The following is a 7,822-nucleotide window of genomic DNA, read 5'->3' as shown; positions in this document are numbered from 1 at the left end:
TAATATTTTTAGATTTTCTTATTTATATAATGCAAAAAGAAATATATATGCATGTTTATTTTTATTTTTATATTTCTATGCCACCACGGTGAATATTCCCTTGGGCTTTTACACACCAAGAAAATTTTCACATGGGGCTTTAGGCTTTATGATGTAATCAATAATAAAACCTTTTATTTTTCTGTTCTAAATGCAATGCTAATGCAGAAAAGTAAATATGCTAAAGTGAAAAATAATTTATGCAATGCTAAAAGTAAATATGGATAACTACTGATGTTACCTTATGGCCAGGGTTCGGATTTTTAAGTCCTCTAGACAGGACTTGGCTAGAGAAGAGTCCTTTACTTTTCGGGTGCATCATCCGGTCCCGGGGATGGAGACTCTGATGATTGCGCCTCTTGTGACTCTGGTGATGATGGTACCTTCTCCTTCCACACCTGCTTGGTCTATGGACTTGACTTTGGTGGAGCGAGTTTATCTTTTATAACTCCTTCAGGTTCCTTATCTTCCTCCCATTCATTCTTTGGAGATTTATTCTTCTAGTTTTGGGATGATTGACGTCTCCTCCTAGAACGGGACTTCTTGGGCTGCTCATAAATAGTATAACTATTAAAATAATAGCGTACCTTTTCTCTAGGGAATTGGAAGTTGAGTTGTCCAGATCCGACGTAGATGATCGCGTTGGTGGTGTTGAGGAATGATCTTCCAAGGATGATGGGTGTATCGTCTTCTTCTTCACCCTTGTCTAGAACCATGAAGTCGGCAAGGGCATAGTGATTATGTATTCTTACCATAATATCTTTTGTTATCCCCTCCAAGAATCGGATTGATTGATCCGCCATCTGTAATTGCATATATGTAGGGAACAAAGGTTCATCACCAAATAAGTATTCATACGTTATCTTGGACATTATATTGACCCCCAATCCAATGTCACAGAAGGTCTTATAGAATATTCTTTGTCCAATGGTACACTCAATCGTTGGTACTCTTGGGTCATCCTTCTTAGCAATGAATGGTGAAGCATGGAGGTGGTCGTACTCAGATCGAAGTGTGCTGATCATGTTGATTGATTTTTCTTGTGGCAGTCTAGCCTTGTTTTTCCTCCTTCTCCTATTGTTCTCCTTTTTGCTCATTGTTGTCACTTTAGGCAAATATAGCATCTGTGGATGTCCGGAAGAATGGTGTATGTGATTCTTGAGTGAAAACTTCTCCTTTCTATCCTTGATTGTGAAGCAGATCTTGGCACTGTCCACGTAAATGATAGCTTTTGTGGTGCTTAGGAAAGGTTGGCCCAAAATAATGGGTGCCCTTATATCTCTACCTATTTCAAAAATCACAATGTCTTAGGCATGATGTTGACACTTGCTCCAAAGTCATAGACAACTTCTTGAAAAATATGCGGTCCAATGGTGATGGGGATGATAGGTCTCCCTAGAACGCTCTTCTTCTCAGGCAAGGTATAATCTATCCACCTTCCCATCGATGGCTCCGTGTAGTAGTAAGCTGCATTATGAATATCGACAAGATTTGTAGTTTCTAGATCTTTTGGTTGCCATAGAGTCTTACCTTTGTCGAACGGAGGAACAACAGCCACCAGCTAAGCTATTTATGATTCTATTATTTTATTAAAGCTATGCTAGTTCTTAATGGTAGAAACAAAGCTATCCATTCTATTATTTATATTCTCTAGAATTTTATCATTGGAAGCTACCTTTCTAGATAATCCCTCCATAAGTTTGGATTGACCAACAATTAATTCTCTCAAGGGTGGTTGATTGAAATTATTGAAATTATTACCTTGATAGTTACCTTGATAATTACCTTTGTAGTTTGGCCTTTGTTGCTGGTTCCATCCTTGATTCTGCTGAGGACGAGAGTTGTTGACAAAATTCACATCCTCATGGGTCTCAGGATAGTTATTCCCCGAATGCCTAGTACTTCCACACACTTCACATGTCATACGAGAATCATGAATATGCATGACTTCTTGCTTCTCATTGGCTCGATCTTCAAGCTTCTTCATTAGTAGGTTGATCTTGGCAGACAACATGTCTACTTCCTTGAGTTGATGTATACCTCCACCTCTTTTGCAGGTTTGAGCATGTTCTTCATTCCAACCTTGATTGGAGGCCATCTTCTCCATAAGAGCCGTTGCATCTTGTATGGTGAGTGATTGGAATGCACCTCTAGCAGTAGCATCCATAGTCTCATGGGTACTGTTGATCAATCCATGGTAGAAAGTCTGTATGAGTAGCCAATTCTCCATCCCATGATGAGGGCATTCCATAATATAATCTTGAAAGCGTTCTCATGCCTCAGGGATAGATTCATCATGTTGTTGTTGAAAGCTTGAGATTCTCCCATACAGAGCATTGGTCTTGCCTGCGGGAAAGAACTTTGCTAGAAAGGCAGTGGAGCAGTTATCCTATGTAGCATTTCTATCTTTATTGACGTAGAACCACTTCTTTGCCTTCCCCAAGAGTGAGAATGGGAAGAGACGAAGTAGTATGGCATCATGGGTTACTCCTTTGATGGTGAAGGTGCTGCAGTCTGCAAGAAGTGTTGGAGATGTGCACTTGCATATTCATGTGCCTTTCCACAAAACTGATTTGCTTACACCATATTGATGAGAGCTGGCTTGAGCTCGAATCCATTGTCTCCAACATTGACGGTTGGTCTAGTACAAATGTTGGCTATAGTTAGAGCAGAGAATTCACGAAGAGTCCTGTTAGCCATGGCTTCAAATTCTTATGTTAAACTTCGCCTTATATGGTTATCTTTCGATTTCAAAGCTAGAGTCTTCTTGAGTTTAGCTCTAGTTCTCCTAATTAATGCTTCTAGACCTTCAACATAGGTTCGCATACATTACCCTGCATAAGATACACGAGTAGACAAAACAAGGGTAATCCTGTTTGAGTAGAGGTCAATGGTTTTCCTCGATCACATCAATAAGTATAAGTTTATCAATACTTCCTTTGCCTAGTTACCTTCCCTGGCAACAGCGCAAAAAATGCTTGTTGGTGTTTATTAATGTGTTACTTCTTTGAGTACTTAGCCACCTATTGTAAACCTATACCTCCTAACTTTACTAGGTTGTCATCCCTAGTGATGATGTCAGAGATATGTGTTTGTACTACATAGCATTACTACTAGTATAACACTAAGCAGTTCTTTACAAATCATGTGACTAGAGAGAATATATGTAAATCTATAAATGAAAAGTATCCACAAACACACAGATAATATACCATTGTAGCATTTTACCCGAGAGTATTTCAGGTATCGTTATTTATATTTTTACTATTGGGAAGGTCTAGCATGGATATGTATTGATAACTTATACTATTGAAGGAGAAATAAACCATAGCCAATATTCTACTCACAACAGGGGTAAGTCATAAGATAAGAGATGTATAAATGATAAGTAATGAGAATAATAAATCACTCATAACACTCCTTTCTATAGCATTAGCATGGTCAGGTAGAATATTAGAGGAATAATTCCTAAGTCATTCTTAATTATAAGTCAAAGCATACATTTGATTAGTGTAATTACACCTAGTAATCATGGCTAAGATCATCATCATATCTACACATAAGGGATATAACTAAGGAAGATTCAGGGCAGAGCTCGTTCTATCTTCGTAATCGGACCCTACGTGCACCTATATTCGGGGAGTGGACTACAAAGAACTCAACGGAAGTATCACATCAATGGAAGTATCACATCCACGATCTACCACACTTACACAATGTCGACCATCCACCCCGTGTACTTTAGAGTAAGCGCTATACAAACTTGAGGGTCCAACATGAGCCCTTAGATTAAACCAACTTAAGCAACGACCTAGATGTATCTGCAAAGGTAGTGGGAGACCGCCATACGAAGCTGGCTAATAGGTGGGCCCAGGGTAGGCCGGGCGGCCCCATCTGTCAGGGGTGGCCCTCCTCTTTGGTGACATGGCTTCTGGACCCTTCTAGAGTATTCCCACATAGGTACCGTTTCGGAACTTCATATTTTCCTTTGATGATTAGGTCCTCCTTGGTGGTTTTTTGATTAAACCCTGCTGGAAACACAGATTTACCAAAACTCATGGAATTTATTTGTTTAAACCCCTAAACCTTTATTGGTGATTATATTTATGCCCTTATATATGTTTAATTGATGGTTTATAATGATTGTTAACTACCATCAGCAGCGAGGTTGTCCAAAACTAGGATGCCATAGGAATGATTATGAAGTGGGCACTTGAGTTGATGGGTCAGGGTATTTCGTACGCCACTTAGACGGCCTTCAAGTCCCTAGTCCTAGTTGACTTCATGGTAGAATGGATCAAGATCCAAATGCCACCAGTGGCCATCGACCAGGAGTACTATGCGACCTACTTTAATGGGTTGCTGATGAAGAAGGGGCCGGTGTGGGGCTAGTCATCGTTTCACCCCTCGGAGTGTGCATGAAGTACATGGTCCGCATCCACTTCCCTACCTCCAACAATGTGGCCGAATATGAGGCACTCATTAATGGCCTACACATCACTGTTGAGCTGGGCATGCGATGGCTCGATGTCTAGGGCGACTCCTAGCTGGTCATTGACCAGGTCATGAAGGAGTCAAGCTACCATAACACTAAGATGGCTACATATTGCTGAGAGGTCCACTAGATGGAGGACAAGTTCGATGGTCTTGAGCTTAATCACATCTCGAGGTGGCTCAATGAAGTAGCTGACGCACTGGCAAAGATGGTGTCTGGTCGAGAGCCAGTGCCGACGAGAATTTTCGCCAACGACTAGTACAAGCCCTCAGTCCGCTACGAGGAGCTAGAACAAACTAGTGACAGGCTGCCAACCTCAGGCTCAGGGGCTGACCAACCCTTAGCCCCCCTAACCTCGAGGTCATGGAGCTTGACGCAGGGCCTGACCCTCTTGCTGACTGGAGGATGCCTTACCTTGATTACCTCCTCCTTGAGGTGCTATCGATGGATAAAATAGAGGCTCAGTGACTCACGCATCATGCCAAGTCCTTCATCATTATTGAAGGGGAGCTCTACAAGCAAAGCCACACTAGGATCCTGCAGCGCTGCATCCCCATCGAACAAGGGAAGCAGTTGTTGAGCGATATCCATGGTGGGGTCTATGGGCACCATGCCGCACCTAGGACCCTGGTCGAAAATGCGTTCCGATAGGGCTTCTACTGGCCGACCGTAGTAGCCGATGCTGAATAGATGTGTGCACCTATGAAGGGTGTCAATACTATGCTCGGTAGGCCCACCTGCCAGCCAAAGCACTCCAAACGATCCCTATCACATGGTCGTTCATAGTCTGGGGGCTCAATATGGTTGGCCCTCTCAAGAGAGCGCCCGAGGGCTATACACACTTACTTGTTGTCGTAGACAAGTTTACAAAGTGGATAGAGGCTTGGCTGATCCCTGCGATCAAGTTTGACCAAGCCGTGTTGTTCTTCCTTGACATCGTCCATCGCTTTGGAGTCCCAAACTCCATTATCACAGACAACGACACATAGTTCACCAAGAAAAAGTTCCTCTGATTCTGTGATGACTACCACATCCACATTCATTGGGACGCCGTGGTGCACCCCCGCACGAATGGGTAGGTTGAGCATGCAAATGGCATGGTTCTGCAAGACCTTAAGCCTGGGATCTTCAACCGACTGAACAAATTCGGCGAACGATGGGTTGCGGAGATTCCCATGGTGCTCTAGACTTGAGGATGACCCCTAGCCGGGCCACCAGCTACACACCCTTCTTCATGGTCTATGGTTCTAAGGCTATCCTCCCGACTGACCTCGACTACAGAGCGCCAAGGGTCTTGGGGTACAATGTGCAGGGAGCCGAGGCATCCCTCAAGGACGCAATGGATCAGCTCAATGAAGCATGCGATGTTTCCCTCCTCTGCTCAGCCAAGTACCAGCAAGCGTTGTGCCAGTACCACAGTCATTGGGTGTGGGGTCAGGCCTTCAACATCGGGGACCTAGTGCTCCACCTCGTCTAGAGCAACAAGAACCACCACAAGCTCTCTCCATCGTGGGAGGGACCGTACGTCGTTGCGGAGGTGATCCAACCAGGCACCTACAAGCTCAAGACCATCGACGGTAAAGTTTTCATCAACGTCTAGAACATTGAGTAGCTACATTGCTTTTAACCCAAATCTATGCGTGTACTTATGAAAATTAAGAATGATGTTTTTGAAATGAAAAACACTTTCTCTTATCGATTTTGCTATTCTCTCCTTGATCTTTAGTGACACCCAACCCCAGCAATGCAAGGGGTCGGGCCTCACTTGGGGGCTGATAAGAGTATATCTACCTAAAAACATTCTCTACGCTCGACCCTCTCTTATGTTAAGATCTAGAAGCAAGGGTTGCATAAACAAACGCTGAGTAAAACTGATCGGACTGCAAGAAACCTACGCCTCAGCGGCTATGGCATTTTTGCTCACCAGCATGATCAGAGTTCTTTCACCCACACCTCATGCTTTACAACCTTAATAATGCAAAGGGTCAAAACACATTAACCTTTTTATACATAAAAAAGGAGAAGAGCCAAAAGTATGTTTGGCCACAACAAAAGGTCCTGCACTAGGGGGGCCTCCATCACCTCGATATCCTCTAGCTCAGCCTCAGAGTAACCAAGCACAAAGCCCTAGCTCATCATCACTAGATCGATATTCTCGTAATGAGAATGGGCGATCAAAAATGATTGGTGAACGCCGAAGCAAAGCGCGTCCCTCACGATCTCACACGCTCGATCTATAATCTAGATGACATCAACCGTGAGCGAGCTCGTCTCCTGCTCCAGGGCTAGTTTGAGGTCATCGTAGACCAATTGACGGTGATGTGTAGGGTATCATGCTCATCACTCTCCGTTAGGAGGGAGGCCTTCACCTCATCGAGCTCCTTCTCTAGGCCGTGGCTCTTCATCACCTCCGCCCAAGCTTATCGTTGAGACCTGTCCAAGTCACATACCCACCATGTCAAAAGGCCTACTAAGGATTCTAGGGAGAAAGATAACAAGGAAAACCAGAGGCTTACCGTCCACTTCTGCTCGAAGCCTGCACACCTCATCGCACTGCCAGGTCACCTCGGCCTTTAGGCGCCGGACCTCTTCCTAGCACCGACCAACCTCTGTGGTGAGCCTAGCAGACACACCCTCGGTCACAACCTTTAGGTCCCCCTCCCCCTCAAGCTCACCCTTGAGGAGGTCGATCCATGGCTAGGCGTCGGTGCGCTCCTAGTGAGCCAAGTCAGACTCCATGCGGAGCCCCTATACGGTCTAGAGCAAATCATCACACTCCTTTCATAGCTGCTCGGCCTCTATGGCGTCCATGCGTGCCCTCTTGATTAGGGCCATGAGCTTCTCCCTGGCCTCACGGGCATCATTGCGAGCATCCTTCACCCTGACTCGGAGGTCAGCCAGCTCCTAGGTGGCGGGGGCAAGCTCAACCAGCTCCTGATGGGCGGCAGCGAGCTATGGGGCTAGCCCCTCACTTCGTCATGTCTCTTTGCCGAGGCGGTCCCAAATGTCCTTCTTGCGATGAAGGAATTGTGACTTCTCCTGGTTGCGGACCATAAGGGACTGTGGAGAGGACAAGACTTAGAGGCGTGGAAAGGGAAAATGAGGGTTAGAAACATGATCATATCATACCTAGCCAACCGGGGTGATGACGTCGCACAACGAGCTCAGCAACGTGGTCAGGGCGTGAACCGCAGTCCCAACCCCCATGTGGATCCTCCCCCATTCCCTCTCCTCTACGGCATCGTCGAGGGCAAAAAGCGTCACCCTCAGGTGCCGTCAATCTGCCCA

General features: G+C 45.0%; 1 non-coding gene across 1 annotated transcript; it reads left to right on the top strand.

The window, feature by feature from the left end:
* The first annotated feature begins 2,267 nt into the window (after positions 1–2,267).
* On the top strand, positions 2,268–2,376 carry LOC136511155 (small nucleolar RNA R71). Its single transcript, XR_010772653.1, has one exon. It is a non-coding gene; the product is annotated as a small nucleolar RNA R71 (small nucleolar RNA).
* The last annotated feature ends 5,446 nt before the right edge of the window (positions 2,377–7,822 follow it).

The sequence above is a fragment of the Miscanthus floridulus genome, chromosome 1 (genome assembly GCF_019320115.1).
Source record: "Miscanthus floridulus cultivar M001 chromosome 1, ASM1932011v1, whole genome shotgun sequence".
NCBI lineage: Eukaryota > Viridiplantae > Streptophyta > Magnoliopsida > Poales > Poaceae > Miscanthus > Miscanthus floridulus.
The sequence above is the reverse complement of the archived record's forward strand: the minus strand, read 5'-3'. Positions and strand labels throughout refer to the sequence as shown.